This window comes from Eutrema salsugineum, unplaced genomic scaffold (genome assembly GCF_000478725.1).
Source record: "Eutrema salsugineum unplaced genomic scaffold, Eutsalg1_0 scaffold_3, whole genome shotgun sequence".
Taxonomy (NCBI): Eukaryota; Viridiplantae; Streptophyta; class Magnoliopsida; order Brassicales; family Brassicaceae; genus Eutrema; species Eutrema salsugineum.
Genome location: NW_006256756.1, coordinates 10,482,382 through 10,503,175, shown reverse-complemented (window position 1 = coordinate 10,503,175; position 20,794 = coordinate 10,482,382). Strand labels below are relative to the sequence as shown.

At 44.4% G+C, this 20,794-nt stretch overlaps 1 non-coding gene across 1 annotated transcript; it reads right to left on the bottom strand.

Moving 5' to 3' along the window:
* Window positions 1-8,046: 8,046 nt before the first annotated feature.
* On the bottom strand, window positions 8,047-8,153 carry LOC112085790. Its single transcript, XR_002899087.1, has one exon. It is a non-coding gene; the product is annotated as a small nucleolar RNA R71 (small nucleolar RNA).
* Window positions 8,154-20,794: the final 12,641 nt, after the last annotated feature.

Sequence of the window (20,794 nt, the reverse complement as noted above, 5' to 3'; positions counted from 1 at the left end):
ACCGGGTCAGTCCAAGACAAACTGGATCCTGACCCGGCCTTGATGGATAGTGGTGTGGTTTGCCACGGTCAGATGATGCTTGGCCAGACCGTGGCAACCTGATAGTGTCAAAGTTCTTGGACAGAATCTTCATGATCAAGGTTGCCATGGCTTGATGTACACCATGTCTAGTGGCCGTGTCTCTTCATTTCTGGGTTTGGGTGATGAACTTCTTTGATTGCCACGTTCTTGATCTGGACCGTGTCATGTTGGGCGTGGCAAGGTGTTGATGATTCGGTGATTGCCACGGTCAGGTTCAAGGCCGTGTCATGCTCTTTTGTCTCTTTTAGCAAACCTTGGAGGTTGCCACAGCTAAGTGCATGGCCGTGGCATGGTAACCGTGTCAAATCCCGAGAGTTGTATATTATGCCACGGGAAAGCTCAGGCCGTGGCGTTATCACCGTGTCAAATCATGACACTTAGCACCTTATCCACTCTTAGACGTCTGGCTGATATGTCTGTCTCTCCCCTTCCGTAACTCACAGCTCACAACTCCAAATCCAATGATTCGACCTTTTCTGGGACCGTGACTATATCATATCCAACTTTGATGAAGAGTTCGGGTTCAGATGACGTTGGCAAGGGCTCCGTTCCAACGGTTCTTTGAGGCGCATCGCGTAAGACCTGATCGGGCCGCGAGACATGTGTTCCTTCCGATGGCGATATCTCCCAGTTCACGGCTCCAAATCGTCTGATTCAAAGTGTTTCGGAAACTAGACTCCTTCTTGATTTTTGATGAAGACACCGGAGGCTGAGTCGCATTGCAAGTCCTTCGTTGCTGTACACAGGTGAGGGTTCCTCCATGATCCCAGCTCCAAGTTGCTCCCAAAGGTCTCCAAATGACCTGAGAACACTCCGAAAATGCAGGACCCTGTAGGACCTAATGCAATTCCTAACTAAAGTCAAAAGCAAAGATAAATATATGTAAAAACTACCTAAATGTATGCATGAGACTCAATATTTTGACAAAAATGCAATCCTAAACATGACAAAATATGAGTATATCAATGGATCATAATTGTATCTTATGCAGGTGTTTTAACTCTGTTTTGAATGGTTTTTTAAGTGTTTTCAATGTTTTAGTGTTTCAAAAGACTTTACAGGAAACTTGGGCAAAAGATATGCAATTTGGAACAAATGAGCAATTTTAGATAAATGCAGACCGTCATAAGTATGACAAGCGATGGAGACATTCTCACCGTCTGATCACCCCCAAACTTTGAGACAACATAGAGAATCCAACCAGCTTTCTAATGCACTTGGTTTGGAGACAATCCAACGGTTAGATCCTCAGATACTCCCGTTGCAAGAATGACAGAAAATGCAGTTCAGGAAGAGAGCATGTGCCGGGACCGCGGCCAACACCTATTTTCCCGCGGGTAGAACCACCGCGACCGCGGAACTTTGGTCGTTCACTTTCCTGACGACTTAATTAAAGCCCAGATCAACTCTTTTCGTTATTTTTGAAGCCCTAAGTGTCCACGACCACTCCAGAAGCTATAAATACCCTCTTTAGGTCTTTCTAAAGAGGAGAGATCTAAACTAATAGACAAAGAGGAGAGAGAGATTTTCGTGTAACCCTAAGGAGGAGCCGCCGTCTTTGAAGAAGGAGGAGCCGCCGCTGGAGTGCAATCATCGCGCCTCCGTCTGCTTCTCTGTTCTTCGTTTCTCTTCCTTGTTCTCTTTAATTTCCTGCACTTTCAATTTCGTTTATGATGCTTTGTTACAATATCTTTGAGTAGTTACCCAGTTGGGTTTAAAGGGATTTTTCAAAGGGAATTTCATGTGTCTTTGCGTATGATTTGATAGATTTAGGATTTATAATCTTCTAGATGTTCTTTGTTTGCCTTTAATCTTACTGCGTGATTCTTTGCTGGCCACTTAGAAGCCGATCTGATATGATATGTTGCGAAAGTATTCATTGATTGTCTGAACTAGGGTGAAACGAGCAATTCTTCTATAGGAGTGGAAACCTACCTGTAGTTGAGTTGTGAATATTGATGAGTCTTGTTCTGCTATTGCATCTTCTCCCTTCCAAGATCAGAGTGGAAACCTACTGATCAGGGTTGCGAGAGATAGTTGTTTATTGCTGCGAAAGTAGGCTATTCATACTTTCGTGCCTCAAGTTCTAGAACATACGTAGTTGATTACCTTTATCACTTGTTTAAAATCGACATAGCATAGACCATGAACCCCTGCGAATTCCCCTTGATGCCCAACGTTTGTCTTTCATTGCTTACAACCTTCGATTTAGCTTGCTTTCCATTCGCTTGTTCTTTGTTTTCAATCACCTAGTTTAATCGCTTTTTAGTTGCTTTACTTGCTTTCGTTTTTGTCAATTGCTTTTTAGTTTTTAATTGCTTTCTAGTTTAGATTTAGTGACAACCAAAACCCAAAACCAAAACCCAAAACCTTTTTAGTTCTAATCTGATTTAAGCGTTGCAGTGAATTCGTACTGAAACAACTAAGTCTTTGTGGATCGATACCCTAAGTACTACAGCGCACATCTGTGCACTTGCAGACATTTAGGGGTTATAAATTTAAAACCTGAAGCTTAGTAAAACGAAAACAACTACCCCGCTTTTGCTCGCAATCAGCGGACCTGTCCAAGGTCGAACGTCGCCTGGACGAGGCGACGGTCAGGATCAAGGTGTCGTCTGTGGTCACTCGTCTCGAAGAGGCTAGGAGAGCCAAGAGCGCCGAGGTGGCGCTGCTGAAGAGGTGTATCGAGGCCAAGGATGCCTTGTTTGACACCAAGGTAAAACGCGCGAAGAAAGAGGCGAGGCGGGAATTGACTGCCAAATTCCAAGAGCGCCTTACCAAAGTGGAGGAAGGTCTCGCCAAGCTCGAGAAGGCCAGGAGTGACGAGAATGAGTTGGGGCAAATCAAGAGCCATCTTGCTATGATCGACGAGCTCCGGAAGCCCGATGGCTTGACTTTGGATGCCGAAGAGGCAAAGTTAAAGGATTGGGAGAGTGAGTACGTCGACGACGAGGCGTACAAGCGCATCGCATCCGAGATCCAAGGCGAGCTGGTCTTTTTTCCTGTATCGCCGGATTCTGTCGACACCAGCTTGGTAACGAGCCGATCGAGGAAACAGCGGCTAATCTGGGCGTCGAGGATCTGACAGGATCGAACATGGACACGCCGGCTCTTTCAAACCTCCTTGCCGAGCGGGAGACGCGATCTGCGGCTTGATTCTTCTGTTTTTTCCCTTGTTTTTCTTTTACGTTCTCCTTTTTGTGCTAAGTGCCTAGATGGCTTTATTTGTTTTTCAGACTCGTATGTATTTTGCTATTTGGCGCTTGGATTGATTTTCAGGCTGATGGCATGATTTTGCTATAGTTATATCTACCTTCTTTGTTCTGTCTTAGCGATATTGGGGTTTTATGTTTATCGTTTCGTGACCAATTCTGTTGGACGGAGAATGTCTTTGTCCCCGAGCCGTTAGAATAGTTTGGTCGGGATAGGCTATCTTATATTGAATAGGCTTTGGTTAAGTTGAAAGGTCCCGAGCTGGGGGTTGTCTCGTTAAAGAGATTGTCGTTCTTTTGTGCCTTGGACCGTAAGTGCCGAGGCGTCTGAGTTAAGAAGGAGATAGTGCGAGGATAATTTAGGTCGGGGCGCTTCGAGGATTTAGTTTTGGCCGTTTTGAGGCACTAAGTTTGGAACTCTTGTTGCAGAGGTCCATGTCCTGAGACGATATCGAAGTTTGATCGTAGACTGGCATTCCCAAGAGGGTGAATGTGTTTACCGGGTTTTAGGAGTTCGTTTCGGTTTTAGAGAAAGCGATGTAGTCTCGACTTACAGTCTCGTGTGCGATGACGAACCGTGGTGACCGATACGTTTTTGGTCTTAAATTTGTATAGCGCGCTTGATTTTAATCCATAGAGGATGTAGCTTGCACCTTCGTCCTCGGAAAGGTGGTTAAAAGTCCATTTACAGAACTTTGTGACTGTTGCCTCGCTGTGGCCAGCAACAAGGCAAGGTGTTTGGAGACTTAGTTTGCCGACGTGAATACAAGGACAAGTAAAAGTCTGAGGCGATCAAGTTACGATAACTTGTCGAAGTGATAATATCTTGCTGAAGTGATGAACGAATAAAAAAATCCGAGGCGAACATGAAATAAGTAGTTGATTTAAAACGAATGAGAAAACTAGCCGAAGCGACAATGAATGAATTAGAATTCCGAGGTGAACATGAAATAAGTAGCTGATTTAAGACAAACAGAAAATTGGCCGAAGTGGCGATGTTCCTAGAGACGGTATACAAGCTAAAATTGTAGAGTCAAATGGAGGTATGTGTATACGTACCCACTCCCCCCCCCCCTTTTTAGGAGGGGGGACAGCTGAACCCGTCCGAGGACGGGCTGCCTACGTACCCTTTGCAGGGATCAAGCCGTCCCGTAGTTCATGTTGACCGTGTTGTAACCTTAGTGATAATACTTCTTCAGGTGCATTGCATTCCATGATCTTCGAATTGCTTCGTCAGCTACCGTCGCAAGTTCGTAGACCCCTGGGCGAACTATGATATATTCATAAATTGCATCATTTAATGTACATATTCTAGTCTAAATCATGTCTCATTTGCATGCAGTTTAGGTCTTTAAGCATTGTTTTAAGACTTAGGAGATTGCATTAGGTCCAAGAGAGTTTTGCATGTTTTGGAGTGTCAAAACAAGTGCTTTTGGAGTTTATTTGGAGTGGAGGATGTGATTCAGATGAAGAAATGGAGTTGAAATTATAAAAAATGGTGAAAAGGATCAATTTTGGGTTTCTCGGAAAATGATGTAGTGATGGCCGAAGATTCTCAGCCAAAATCCTTACCGCGGTCAAGTCTCTCGGCCCAAAAATCCCGGGTGCAGATACTTTCCGAAATCGTGTCACCGGAAGATCTTGCCAGCCGATTCAGCTTACAGGGTCCTCATAAAAGTTGGAGCTAATTGAGTCACAAACCCAGGAGAGGTTGAATCAGGGCTTGGAGCACTGATCTGAAGATACAGTCACCGGAAGACAGACCTCTCTCGCATCCATTCCGGAGCAATCCGATACTCCTAAATGATCGCCTGTCCGGGGAACCTTCCGATCCGATTCAGTTGTCGGGTGCTTCATTAAAGTTAGAAAACATTGGATCATGGTTCCAGAGCAGGTGGAATCATAGGATTTGGAGGCGTTAGCAGAGAGTTAAGCTCGTCGGAAGGCACGCTTGTCTCGCTGCCGTTTTGGACCGACCCGGTGAGCTCCAAGGAATGCGAAGGACGATGCACTTCCAGACCGATTCAGTTTACAGAGACTTCATCAGGATCCGAGATATTTGAGTCCTATTTCCTGAACGTCTGAGATCATTCAATTTGGAGCTATGAGCTAGAAGATAACGTTTTCGGAATGGACGCATGTTTAGAAGCCTCTTTCTGATCGTGTCAATGCACTGCGAAGATGAGCCCTCCAGGAAACCTTCCACTTCCCAAGCGCCGAAGGTTCCTTCACCAACGTTGAAGATGTACGAGTGGTCTGTCCACTGAATTTGGAATCACACCATTCGGACCTGTATCCTGGAAGTTACTCTCCCCTCAATGCAAAGTGGTCCGAGAAGGCTTAGGTTGTGCGATACGGTACTGGGACTTGATTAACTCGCACCCATGAATGTTCAACGCTCTGGAAACAAGTTGAGAATTTAGAGATGCGTGTAAGGAGACTCTGAGCAAGGTAGATACTTCAAGAATCAAATTTGAGTAAGTCCACAATGCTGTGCGAGATAGACCTGCGAGTTGGACATAAAGTGGAACCATGTAGCACATGTGTTCGCAAATTACACCGACTAGGCATGCGACTTGGGCAGGGAAGTGACCATCTCGCACACATATAATCTCCATAATGCTTCCTGGTTGTGCGAGTTGAAGAGAAGGAAGCCTGAGCAGCACAAACGTTCGCAAATTACACCTAGATAGGCATGCGGTTGAGGCTGAGGCATTTATGGCGCACAAGGCTGCTTCTATAGCTGTGCGACTTGGGCCTGCGACTTGGGAAGCACCTGAGCATGTCGCACACCAGCCACCAGACCCAACTGAGCCAGGTCAGTACCCAGTTTGTCCTGGGCTGACCCGGTCCATTAGCACTTAGTATATATAGCTTTTTGGAGAAAAACCCTAAGGAGCTTCTTCACTCTTAGTTTCTCTCTTGTTTTCTTTCCTTTTTAGTAAAAAACGTTTTTGATTAAGAGATATCCGAAGGGATTTGATCATTCCAAAGCTGTTTCTTATCAATTACTCATCTCATCTAAACGCCTAATCATGATCAACTTCACCTCTTGCAAAGGAAATGGTGTGTTCTTCATGATTAGTGAGTAGTCATCTTTTTAAACTTCTAGGTGTGTAGATTAGGGTGCTTAGATGTTTGATTTGTGATGTTTAGGGTTTAGATTCTCATTTCATTTCCTGATTTAGCTGCTCCTAATGCCTGATTTCCTTGGGAAAATAAAATCTGGGTTCATAGGCATTTCATGCACCAAAAGTGTTTGATGAAATGCCTGAAAGAGCTAACTTACGGTTTTATGTTTTAAATGCCATGGGAATGTTTGTTTGAAGCATAAATGAAATATTAGAACTGTTTCTTAATGCTCATTCATATTTCACAAACGGGAATTTGGTTTGAAAGTGGATTAGTGTAGAGATTAATGCCTTCATGAGAGGATTAGTCTAGATTAGAGTTCTAAGTTGAAATGTTTGAGATCATGTGATTGCTTGTTATGTCTTTCTGTATAAGATTCAGTCTTCTTGGTTGAGATATTGTTTGGTCACTTATTAGGCTTGATGCATTATGCTTGTTGATTGCTTGATTATATCTAATGGTTGTTAGACTTGATTAAGTGATTAGCAAAGGGATTATTGTCATGGGAATGAATTAATCTGATTAAGAAGCCTAGACAAAAGAGTAGCAAGTGTTGCATTATGTTCTTAGCATCATGAATCAATATCTAAAGCACCCTTATCAATGATCACATCTAGAGGTTTATCTTTCATCATTTGCTTTATCATCATTTTGTTTGCTTGCTTGTTTAGTAGTTCATTAATCATTTCTTGTTTGTTTCTTGTTTATGCTTTCTTGTTGCTGGTTTCACCAAACTCATCTTTTATTCAGCTTGACTTAAGAACTTGTCAAATAAACTAGTGTCTAGCAAACACACATTTGGATTGATACCCTTTGTACTACAAGTGACATAAGGGATTGATAACTCTTATTAAGGCCTTGAAAACCTTAGTTATCAATTGGCGCCGTTGCCATATTGTGTGGGGATTGTTAGCATTAGTTTCTGATATAGTTTTTGAGATCAAGTTTATTTTGTTTTACTGATCACCTTTCAAGCTCTGTCTTTGTTTTTAGGTTTATGATCACAAGAAGCCAAGCCAGAAGACAAAGAGAAAGAGCTGTTCACTTGGAGAGGTTAGGAATGAATCAGCAAGTTGGGAATGAGCATCAGGCTCAAGAAGCTGAACACGGTCAAAGAGCTGGTAATGGGATTGGAATTCAGGCTCAACAGGCTCAGGTCCATCAGGGACACGCTCATGGTAACCAGAACCAAGACCTACCTCAAGTTAACCAGCCACAGCCCCACCCAAACCCACCCATACGTCATCAGCCTCCACCAGTCTTTGTTGGTGAGAATGACCGAGCTTATGCACACCAGTATGGAGCAGGAATCAGGCCACCTCCTGTCCAAAACAAAAACTTTGAGGTGAAGGCCTCTTTGATCAATATGGTTCAGAATCAGAAGTTCCATGGCTTACCTATGGAGGATCTCTTGGAGCATCTGGATCAGTTTGACAGAGTTTGTGATCTCACTAAGATCAATGGGGTATCTGAAGACAGCTTCAAACTGAGATTGTTCCCATTCAGCCGTGGAGATAAGGCACATCAGTGGGAAAAGAACCTCCCAAGAGGATCCATCCACACATGGGAGCAATGCAAGATTGCCTTTCTATCCAAGTTCTTCTCAAGCTCAAGGACTGCAATGCTAAGGAACCAGATTTCCAGCTTCACTCAACATTCTAATGAGACCTTTGGAGAAGCTTTGGACAGGTTTAGAAGCTACACAAATAAGTGTCCACTTCATGGCTTTTCAGAAGCCTCTCTCCTTAGCACTTTGTATAGAGGAGCTGTTCCTAAGATCAGGATTCAGTTGGACACAGCATCAAATGGAAATTTCTTGGCAAAATAAATCAATGCAGCTATGGAACTTGTTGAGAACTTAGCCATGAGCCAAGACACTTATGGGGAAGATTCTGATAGAAGCTATAGAGGAGAAGATTCTGGTAGACACCAAGAGCTGGAAGAGAAGATCAAAGTGCTGAATATCAAGCTTGACAAAGCCCTAGCTGCCACTCAAAAGCCTATAAACTATGTGAGTGAGGAAAAGAGATGCTTCACAAATACAAATGAAGAGAGTCTCACTCAAGAGGAGTTGCACTTCATTGGGAATCAAAACAAGTTCAATGGTTACAACAACTTCAATAAACACCAGAACTTGTCCTATAGGAGCAACAATGTGGCCAACCCCCAAGACCAAATATACCCTCCTCAAAGCTTTGTTCAACAGAATCAGTACCAAGGTAACTCCCAAGGTCAACAGGGTTTTCAGCAACCAGCGGTTCAGAATCAAGGGAATAACTTCACAAATCAAGTCAGCCTACAACAAAGGCCACCACCTCCTGGTTTTGCCCCACCACCTGTTCAACAAAGTCCTGATTTCAATGTTGTTCTCCAACAGCTCTTAACAGGAAAACAAAAGATGGTATCTGACCTGGAAACACTAGGAGCTGAAATAATAGCTATTAAAAAGAACAAGGGCATCTGCACTTCTGAACCACAAGTCTCTCTTCCTGGTAAAGCTCTTCAAAACTCAAAAGATTATTGCAATGCCATCTACTCCAATGATGACCACTCAGCTGCTGTGCAAGAGATTTAAGACCTCCTTTATGGTCAAGTTTGTAATGAGAATGCCCACACCCATGTGGATGAGGACGCCATTATAGATGACTTCATGGGCTTCCTACATGAACTCAATGAGGACATTGAGGAAGAAAGTGTGGGGGCAGCCGGTTCAGCTGTTCAGAAAGGGAATTATTCAGAGTCTCTTGAAACAAAGGAGCTGCCAACTGATCAAGCAATGCCAACAGATAGTGCCTCCACCTCTGAATCAACTCAGATGAAGCCCACCTCCCTCCCAAAGCTAGGCAACCCAGGGAAGTTCACCATCTCTTGCACTCTTGGCAACTTTAGAGTTGAGAATGCTTTGTGTGATTCAGGCTGAAGTGTGAGTATAATGTCTAAAGATATGATGGAGAAGCTAAAGGTCAAGTCTATAACGTCTTACCCTTCTTCTATCACCTTTGGTGATTCCTACTCCAAGAAACCATATGGATTTTTAGAAGACTATCCACTTCAAGTTGGTGAATGTGTAATCCCCACTGATTTTGTGATCATGAAGATGAAGAAGACCCAAGAACTCCCCCTATTGCTTGGAACTTTATTTCTCAACACCACTGGTGCAAAGATTGACTTTGATACTCAAAGAGTGGTGCTTTCAAAGGTGGATAAGGATGTCTTTTACCCTGTTACACCCCCTTTGGCTGAATTTTGTGGATCAGTTGTTCAAGAGATAGAACCCCCTAAGGTACTTGAGATGAAGTATGTGGGCAGTGCTGGAATTCTGGGTGGATCCCAATCTCTCTCAGCTGTGGAAATGGAAAAAGAACCTCACACCAACTCTGTTTACAAGGATGGGACTGAGCAGCCATTGATCAGAGAAGAAGACATCTTGCTCTCATGGTCTCCTACACTTAGTGATCTAAGGATGATTAACACCAAAAGTGATGGCTAAGCATCAGAAGACAAGAGTATTAAACCTGATCTTTCTTCTCAAGACTTTGATCTCACTCCTTGGGTTGATGATGATGGTTCTCTGAAGTATAAGCTGGATTGCAATGGGAAGCCAGGTCTGTTTGCTGAAGTGAGGGCATGTCTCACAAAGGCCATCTTTGATAAAGACCCAGATGGTATTCAAGAGCTGGTGGACAAAGGTCTCAAGATGGGATCTCAAGGACAAGGGTCTAATGGTTCCCAAAGGCAGCAAACCAACTCAGCTTTCTTGCTCAGGACCATTGAAGTGCTGAAAAGCATCAGTGATCAACCTCACCCCAGCTAAAAACAGGTTTTTCAAAGTCAAACTTAGTGACTTTAAACAAAGTTCTCTTGGGAGACACCCCAAGCTTATCCTTGTATATAATCTTCTTAATCTTTTCTCTTCTTTTTCATGTTTTAGGATATTTTGATGGGTTTTGTGAAGTGTTTTCAGGTCTAAGGTGACTTAGGAATGCTGTGGTCCAAGGACAAATTGAAAAGGAGTCTGTGAACAAGCTGAGGAAGGACTTAAGGAATGAAAACTGGTGAGCCGCCTGGTGTGCTACTTGGGTGTGCGAGTTGGACAAGGTCAGGTCCCATCTAGCACACCTGTTCGCAAATCACACCTACTTGGGTGTGCTAGTCAGTTCTCCCCTGATCCAAGTAGCTCACCTGTTCGCAAATCACACCTACATGGGTGTGCGAGTTGGACCAGGCCAGGTCCCATATAGCACACCTGTTCGCAAATCACACCTATATGGGTGTGCTAGTCAGTTCTCCCCTGATCCAAGTAGCACACATGCTCGCAATTTACACCTATTTGGGTGTGCGAGTTGGTCCAAGACAAGTCCATGCCGCACAAGGGAGTTCAGGCCAAGCCAAACCCATCTCCAGTGATGTCTGGCCTCATCTGGTGCAGATACTCACTCCCTTTTGCATAAAAACCACACCAGGTTTCACTCCAAACACTTGTAAATGAGCATTCAGCATTTTTCATTTGTCATTTGCATTTTTGAATTTGATTTTCCCTCTTTCTCATGCTTTTATAACACAGGGGACTGTGTTATTTAAGTGTGGGGGAGAGGCTTTGTGTTTACTAACCATGTTTTCTCTTGTTCTTATTTTGATTTGCATCTTGAGTCTGCAACTTAAGGGTTTATGCCTTTTTCATAATGGGAATGATTTGTTAAATGCATGAATGACATATTAGAACTGTTTCTTAATGCTCATTGATTCATATTTCACAAATGATGATTTGGTTTGAAAGTGGATTAGTGTAGAGATTAATGCCTTCATGAGAGGATTAGTCTAGATTAGAGTTCTAAGTTGAAATGTTTGAGATCATGTGATTGTTTGCTATGTCTTTCTGTGTAAGATTCAGTCTTCTTGGTTGAGAGATTGTTTGGTCACTTATTAGGCTTGATGCATTATGCTTGTTGATTGCTTGATTATATCTAATGGTTTTTAGACTTGATTAAGTGATTAGCAAAGGGATTATTGTCATGGGAATGAATTAATCTGATTAAGAAGCCTAGACTAAAGAGTAGCAAGTGTTGCATTATTTTCTTAGCATCATGAATCAATATTTAAAGCACCCTAATCAATGATCACATCTAGAGGTTTATCTTTCATCATTTTCTTTATATCATCATTTTGTTTGCTTGCTTGTTTAGTAGTTCATTAATCATTTCTTGTTTGTTTCTTGTTTATGCTTTCTTGTTGCTGGTTTCACCAAACTCATCTTTTATTCAGCTTGACTTAAGAACTTGTCAAATAAACTAGTGTCTAGCAAACACACATTTGGATTGATATCCTTTGTACTACAAGTGACATAAGGGATTGATAACCCTTATTAAGGCCTTGAAAACCATAGTTATCAAACTACTTTTGTAATCTTGTAAGGACCTTCCCAATTTGCTCCGAGCTTTCCTGCATTTTTCTCAGCAGTGTTTTGGAAAACCTTTCAAAGGACGAGCTCTCCTTCTTTGAATCTTCGACTACGAACATTTTTGTTGTAGTATCTCACTGTTGCTTGTTGATAGTTCTGGATTCGGATTAGAGCCTGGTCGCGCCTTTCGTTGACCAGATCGAGCTCATCCAGCATCATCAAGTGATTCAAGCCCTCCTGTCTTGGTAGAAGTCTTTGTCGAATACCTGGGAACCTCGGGGGGAATTACGCATTCCGCTCCATAGACTAGAGGGAATGGAGTTTTTCCGGTGGCTCAGCGTGGAGTTGTTCGATGCGACCAAAGGACTCCTTCGAGTTCGTCTGCCCATCGTCCTTTCTTTGCGTCGAGCCTCTTTTTTAGACCGTCTAGGATCGTCCTGTTGGCTGCTTCGGCTTGTCCGTTCCCTTGAGGGTATCTTGGCGTAGATTTGCTAAGACGGATTTTCCATTTCTCGCAGAAATCTTCAAAGCGTGTCGAGATGAACTGGGATCCGTTATTGGTGACTATCTCGTAGGGGACCCCGTGTCTGCAGATGATATTTTTCCAGACGAAGTGTTCGACTTGAACATTCTTTATGCTTGCGTAGGAATCGGCCTCGACCCACTTGGAAAAATAATCCGTGAGGACGAGCAGAAAGCGCTTCTGCTTCGATCGATGTAGAGGTCCGACTATGTCCATCGACCATCTCATGAAAGGATAAGGTGACGAGATCGATGACAGCAGCTCGGTAGGTTGATGAATTGTTGGCGCGTGCCGTTGACACTTCTCGCACTTCGCCTTAAATTTCTCGCAGTCCTTGACCATCATAGTCCAGAAGTAACCGTGCCATTTTATCTTGATCGCAAGCGACCTTCCGCTAGAATGGTTTCCGCACGCGCCGCTGTGCACTTCGTGCATGATCTTTCTTGCCTCCGGTCCTTTGACGCATGTCATGAGCGGTCCTGAAAATCTCCATTTAAACACCTCGCCGTCGACGAGTACATACCGCGCGGCCTGAGCTTTTAATTTTGCGGGCTTCCCACTTGTCGGTTAGCACTTCTCCATCGGCGATATATACTTGGATGGCTCCGAGCCACTCTTTGTCGCAGTCGTACTCCAGCTCGGCTGGTGAGGCGGCTTCGTCCATAGCGATGGCTTCGTCGTTCTCTGGTTCTTGTTCGGAGGATTTATCAGCCGAACTCCTTCTACCTCTTCGATGCTAGGACGTTCGATGAATTCAACTGGAATCGTCCGTCGGAGATCCGGGTCTGAGGTCAAAGCAAGTGCTGCCAAGGCGTCAGCCGAGGTGTTTTCTCCTCGGGGTATTCGTGTGAGCTTGAACTCGTCGAACTTTTGCACCAACTCTCGGACCACCTTGAGGTAAGCTCCCATTCGTCCATCCTTCGCCTCGTATTCTCCGTTGAATTGACATGCTACGAGCTGTGAATTGCAAAAGGTTCTTATCTTTCGAACTCCGATTCCCTGCGCTAGTCGTATGCCGGCGATCAGCGCTTCGTATTATGCTTCGTTGTTCGAGGCGTGGAAGTTCAGGCGAAAAGACTGCTCCAATATCTCTCCTGTGGGAGAGGTGAGACGGATTCCTATTCATGAGCCGTGTTTAGATGACGAGCCGTCGACGTGCAGCATCCATACTTTGTCTGGGGTTGGTTCGTTCGTCTCTTCGGCCGGAAGTTCGATGAGAAAATCTGCGAGCACCTATGATTTTGCAGATGACCTGTTCCGATACTCGATGTCGTACTCGCTCAACTCTATGGCCCATTTGGCGAGCCGCCCGGATTGGCTCGGGCTGTGCAGGATAGAGCGCAGCGGAAGTGTAGCGAGTACAACAGTCGAATGTGATTGAAAATACGGACGCAGCTCGCGAGCCGAGACTACGACGGCTAGGGCAACTTTCTCGATCTGGGGGTAACGAGTCTTGACGTTGGTCAATGTCTGGCTGACGTAGAAAATGGGTTTTTGTTCAGATCGCTCTTCTCTTATAAGCACCCCACTCACAGTTGTAGCAGATACGGCGATGTAGAGGAAGAGAGGCTCTCCTTCAACTGGTTTCGCCAAGATCGGCGGGCTTGCCAGATAATTCTTCAATTCGTGGAAAGCTGCTTCGCATCGCTCGTCCCGCTCGAATTTCTTATTTCCCCGAAGGGTGTCGTGGAAAGGCAGGCACTTGTTGGTGGAACGAGAAATGAACCTGTTTAGCGCAGAAACCCTTGCTGTGAGCCTTTGCACTTCTCGCTTCGTCCTTGGAGAGGGCATCTCGATCACGCCTTATTGAGGTCAGTGAAATCTACACTGACCCGCCACTTGCCATTCTTTTTCTTCACAACCACCGGGTTCGCAAGCCAGTCTGGATATTTGGCCTCGGAGATTGATCCTACTTTGAGCAATCTCTCCACTTCGTCGTTAACTGCTTTAGCTCGTTCGGGGCCGAGCTTTCTTCTTTTTTGCTTGATTGGTTTGAAGGTTGGGTCCACGTTCAGCTCGTGACAGGTCACGTCGATGCTTATGCCTGGCATATCTTCTGCTGTCCAGGCAAAAGTGTTGATGTTCTCCTTGAGGAGGGAAAGAAGTTTGCTTCTCAGAGGCTTTTCTAGTTTTGCTCCAATTTCGACGCATCGTTATGGACGCGCCTCGTCTATGCACAACGAGTCCACCGCATCACATATGGGCTAGGCGTGCGTTTCGCTGCTCTCCCCGATCTGTAATTTCTATAAGAGTTTCGAGAGCTCGTTCGCAGGCTCTCGGTCTGTCTTCATCTTTTTGCGATCTATGTCTGCTCGTGAGTCGGTGACGGGGTTCCTCAGCTTGTGCTCCGCTAAGCAGCACATTCGCGACTCCTTCTGATTTCCCCAGATCTTTTTGATACCTGCTGGAGTTGGGAATTTGAGGCAGAGGTGATAGGTAGAAGGGACCGGCCTCATCGCGTTGATCGATGGAGTTCCCATAATCACATTGTAGATTGTTGGGTGATCGGTGACGCAGAATTCGACGATCCTAGTGACTCCGCTAGCTACCACAGGGAGCCCAATTGTTCCCATAGTCATCGTTGTTTCTCCTGAAAATCCGATTAGAGGTTTGGGGATCGCTATCACCTCGGAGAGATCGATACCCATCCTTCTGAGTGTCTCCCTGAAATGACGTTCACCGAGCTCCCAGTATCGATGAGCACCCTCGGTACGTCGTGATCCCTGATCGTTAATTCAATCACCAGTGGATCGTTGTGTGGTCTGTCGATTCCTGCCATTTCCTCCTCAGCGAAGGAGATCACTGTGTTCTAGATATCGGTCGGTTCCATCCAATTTTCCTTCGCTTCGGCTCGGCGCTGATAAGCTTTAATGTAGGATAATATTGAGATCCACCCATGATCATGTTAATCCTTTGCCTCGGCTCGGGTCGCTCTTCGGGTTCGCCGCTCCTGTCGCGCTTGGTGTTATTGCCCTGTCGGGAAGGGTTTGCTGGTTCTGTCGCGCCGCTCGGCTCGGCCCCTTCTTTTGGTTCATTAGGGACAAGGTCTTTGAGGTTAACCGCGTTCTGGTTTTGGAGCTCCCCCGCCGCCATTTTTGCTGCGAGTTTTGCTCCTAGAGTTCGGCATTGTGCCGTTGAATGCCCGTAGGTCTGGTGATACTCGCAGAATGCCTTTTCATCGTAGTTGGTGGGCTTTCTTATCCAAGTGTTGTTGCGCGGCTCTCCTCTTCCGCGTCCAGCACCTACTTGGTAGTTATGGGCACCTCCGCTTCTAGGTTTGTCTGGGCTCTGTATCGTTGTGCTATTTGATGGATTGCCTTTCTTCGAGGGGCACGTCAAAATTGAGCTTCGGATCGCTGCGTTCGTTGCTTCGTACTGCTCGTCCAGATTCTTCATCTCTTTGATATGTTCATAATTTGCATAATTTAGGTTGCATATTTCATTCCAAATCATGTTTTATTTCATGCATTTTAGGTCCTTAGGGTTTGTTTTAGAACTTAGGAGATGCATTAGGTCCCAATGAGTCTTTGCATGTTTTGAGTGTTTATCAGGTGTATTTGGAGCTATTTGGAGTTCGAGAGATGGATCCAGGAAGAGAAATGGCAACCAGGACTTGAAAGATGGTGAAAATGGGTTTTTGGAGCTTCTCGGCCATTCTCACGTACCACAGGAAGGTTTTCTCGGCCATTCTCACGTACCGCGGGTGGATTCCTCGGCCAAAATCTCCGGGTGCAGACACATTTCCGAAATCGCCTGTCCGGGGAACCTTCTGGTCCGATTCAGCTGTCGGGTGCTTCATCAAGTTGGAGAAGATTGGATCACGGTTCCAGAGCAAGTAAAATCATAGTATTCGGACACGTGAGCAGAGAGTTAAGCTCGTCGGAAGGAACTCCTGTCTCGCTGCCGTTTTGGACCGACCCGATGAGCTCTGAAGAATGCGAAGGACAGTGCACTTCAGACCGATTCAGTTTACGGGGCCTTCATCAGAATCCGAGATATTTGAGTCCTCTGTCCTGAACGTTTGAGATCATTCAATTCGGAGCTGTGAGCAGGAAGATAACGTTTCCGGAATGGACACACGTCTAGAAGCCTCTTTCTGATCGTCTCAATGTACTGCGAAGACGAGCCCTCCAGGGAAACCTTCCACTTCCCAAGCTCCGAGGCTTCCTTCACCAAAGTTGAAGATATATGAGTTTTCTGTCCTCTGAAACCGGAATCACAAAATTCGGACCAATATCCTGGAAGTTACGCCTCCCGGAATGCGAAGTGGTCCAAGCTGCTCTGAATGCTGCGAGATAGTCTTGCGACTTGGTTAACTCGCAACCCTGAAGATGAATGCCTGGAAGTTGATGCTCCGAGTTGAGAAGTGCGGGTAAGCTATCACTGGATAAGGTCTGAGGCTCACGAGCAAGAAAAAATTGCTAAGTCCACAATCGTGCGACTTAGGCATGCGAGTTGGCCGCGCTTGGAACTAAGCCGCACGATCACTCGCAATCTACACCGACTTGAGCCTGCGACCTGGGACTAAGGGATGACCAAGTCGCACATGTACTTTCCCCAGCTTTTGCCTTGGTCATGCGGGTTGAAGAAGAAGAAGATCAAGCCGCACAAAGACTCGCAAAACACATCTACTTGGGCGTACGGCTAAGACCAAAGGATTCAAGTCTCACAAGAGGGTTTCTTCATCTGTGCGACTTGGGCATGCGACCTGGGTGACACTTGACCAACCCGCACATTCTCCACTTTACCCAGTAAAGCCGGGTCAGGACCTGGTTTGTTCTGGGCTGACCTGGTTCGTTTTTAGAGAGATATAAATAGCTTTGTTCCCTTTTGTCTCTTGCCTCTTTTGTGAAAAAGACTCCACTGAGAAGAGAAATATCAATATTTGAGTGTTTAATCAAGAGAGTTTAAGAGATCTTTGTGTTTAAAGCTGTTTTCTTCTGAATCTATCATGTCCATCTCCATTTCTCATCATTAATCATGCCAATCTTCTCAACTTGCAAAGGTTTAAGAGAGATTACTATGATTAGTGAGTAGTCACCTTAATGAGTTCTAGATGTGTAGGGTAGGGTGCTAAAGTGTTAGATTAGGAGTGCTTAGGGCTAGATTCATTGATTCATCTCTCTAAACAGCTGTTCTCTAGGCTAGATCCTTGCATATCACTTGAGATTTAGATTCTGGGAATTTCATGCACCAAAAGTGTTTGATGAAATTCCTGAAAGAGCTGTATTATGATAACTAAGAGTTTTCAAGGCTCTTTGTAGAGGTTATCAATCCCCTGTCTTGTAGTACAAGGGGTTTATCAATCCATATGTGGTGTTAGACACTAAACTATGTGATCAGATTCTTAATTCAAGCAAACAAGAGTGGTTTTGATTAACTAATGACAACTACAAACTTAAAAACAGGATTAAAGACTAAAGATGAACTAAACAATGACAAGTGATATGAATATGATATGATGGAGACATGAGATTCTAGACATGATAGTTGGTTAGGGTGCTTTGGTGCCAAACTAGGAATGCTAATGACAATGATGAGACATGATTCAAGTGATTAAGAACTCTAATCTAGGTTAATCTTCTCATGAAGGTATTAACCCCTATACTAATCCATTTTCAAACCAAATCATCATTTGTGAAATATGAATCAGTATGCATTAATAAACAGTTCTAAATGATCATTCAAGCAAATAACAATACATCATCATGCAGCCAATGCTTAAACCTCTAATACAGCTCTTTCAGGAATTTCATCAAATGCTTTTGGTGCATGAAATTCCCAGAATCTAGATCTCAAGTGATATGCAAGGATCTAGCATAAAAAACAGCTGTTTAGAGAGATGAATCAATGAATCTAGCCCTAAGCACTCCTAATCTAACACTTTAGCACCCTAACCTACACATCTAGAACCTCATTAAGGTGACTACTCACTAATCATACTAATCTCTCTTAAACCTTTGCAAGTTGAGAAGATTAGCATGATTAATGATGAGAAATGGAGATGGAGATGATAGATTCAAAAGCAAACAGCTTTAAACACAAAAATCTCTTAAAACTCTCTTGATTAAACACTCAAATATCGATATTTCTCTTCTTAGTGGAGTCTTTTCACAAAAGAGGAAAGAGACAAAAGGGAATAAAGCTTAGTCCTTTAGGAAAAAACCCTAAAAACTATTTATATCTCTCTAAAAACGAACCGGGTCCGCCCGGAACAAACCGGATCCTGACCCGGCTTTAGTGGGTAAATTGGAGAATGTGCGGGTTGGTCCAGTGTCTCCCAGGTCGCATGCCCAAGTCGCACAGGTGAAGAACTTGTCTTGTGAGACTTAAATCGCTTGGTTTTAGCCGCACGCCCAAGTAGATGTGTTTTGCGAGTCTTTGTGCGGCTTAATCTTCTTCTTCTTCAACTCGCAGGACCAAGGCAGTTTCTGGGGAATGTACATGTGCGACTTTGTCATCCCTTAGTCCCAGGTCGCAGGCTCAAGCCGGTGTAGATTGCGAGTGATCGTGCGGCTTAGTTCCAAGCGCGGCCAACTCGCATGCCTAAGTCGCACGATTGTGGACTTAGCATTTTTTCTAGCTCGGGAGCCTCAGACCTTATCTAGTGATAGCTTACCCGCACTTCTCAACTCGCAGCATCAATTTCCAGGCATTCATCTTCAGGCCTGCGAGTTAACCAAGTCGCAAGACTATCTCGCAGCATTCAGAGCAGCTTGGACCACTTCGCATTCCGGGAGGCGTAACTTCCAGGATATTGGTCCGAATTGTGTGATTCCGGTTTCAGAGGACAGAAGACTCATATAACTCCAACGTTGGTGAAGGAAGCTTCGGTGCTTGGGAAGTGGAAGGTTTCCTGGAGGGCTCATCTTCGCAGTGCATTTACACGATCAGAGGAAGGCGTCTAGACATGTGTCCATTACGGAAACGTTATCTTCTTTCTCATAGATCCGAATTGAATGATCTCGGACGTTCTAGAAAGAGGACTCAAATATCTCTGATTCTCATGAAGGCCTTGTAAACTGAATCGGTCTGGAAATGCACCGTCCTTCGCATTCTTCGGAGCTCATCGGGTCGGTCCAAAACAGCAGCGAGACAGGAGTTCCTTCCGACGAGCATAACTCTCTGCTCACGCGTCCGAATTCTATGATTCTAATTGCTCTGGAAACGTGATCTAGTCTTCTCCAACCTTGATGAAGCACCCGACAGCTGATTTGGACCGGAAGGTTCCCCGGACAGGCGATTTCGGAAACGTGTCTGCAGCCGGAGATTTTGGCCGAGAAATTCATTAGCCGGTACGCGTTTTGGCCGATGAATCCACCCGCGGTATGTGAGAATGGCCGAGAAAACCTTCCTGCGGAACGTGAGAATGGCCGAGAACCTCCAAAAACCCATTTTCACCATCTTTCAAGTCCTGGTTGCCATTTCTCTTCCTGGATCCATCTCTCCAACTCCAAATAACTCCAAATACACCTGATAAACACACAAAACATGCAAAGACTCATTGGGACCTAATGCAACCCCTAAGTTCTAAAACAAACCCTAAGGACCTAAAATGCATGAAATAAAACATGATTTGGAATGAAATATGCAACCTAAATGATGCAAATTATGAACATATCAACTCCCCTACACTTGTCCTTTGCTTGTCCTCAAGCAAAAAGAGCAAATGAGAGAAATAGGTTGTATGCATTGGGAGTTCATATTCCTTATTGAGAGAGTGTATCACTAAAAGAATTCAAGACTCACTGTCCTAGTTGCTAATTCTAAGATGCATTGCAAAACAAGATTACTCACAAAACTTTAGCCATACTTATCAATGAATGGATCAAGCCCAAGCTCAAGTTCTTCACAAACAGCCATAGTTCCAACCTTTTGACATTCATTAAAGCTCATGTGAATCATGCTTATGCAAATCATGTGAACTCACATGTCTTGGGACAGGGTTATGAGATAAAGATGATCTCATTTAATATTTTGGCTTCCATTCAGCTCAAGGGATCACTCAAGAAGGAATAAACTTTAACAGAATGCTAAGGGTAAAAGGCAACTGGTGCATACAAGAGCAGAATCCCATCTACCCAATGCCCCAAATTGGCCTTTCACCTTAACTCTACTCCCATGAAGATCACATCCTAGCTACTCCTCTCTCAAGACATTCATTGCCTTTTCAACCCTCTCCTCACTTCACTCTCATTCTTTCTTTCTCACCAGGGGATTTATCTTTTCAACTTAGACTCAGGTTTTGGGGTCTGAAAATTACACTTAGCTCTTTCTCATAACACACTTTCTAGCCTCTTTTCTTTTCTTTCCAAATACTTGAGCCTTTTTGGCTTCTTTTCTTTTCTTTTTACTTAGAGGCTAGACTTTCTTTTTCAATACACAAGAGCTTTTCTTTCTTTACACAGCAGACCCCAAACCTCTTTCTTTTGTTTTCCAACCCCTGGT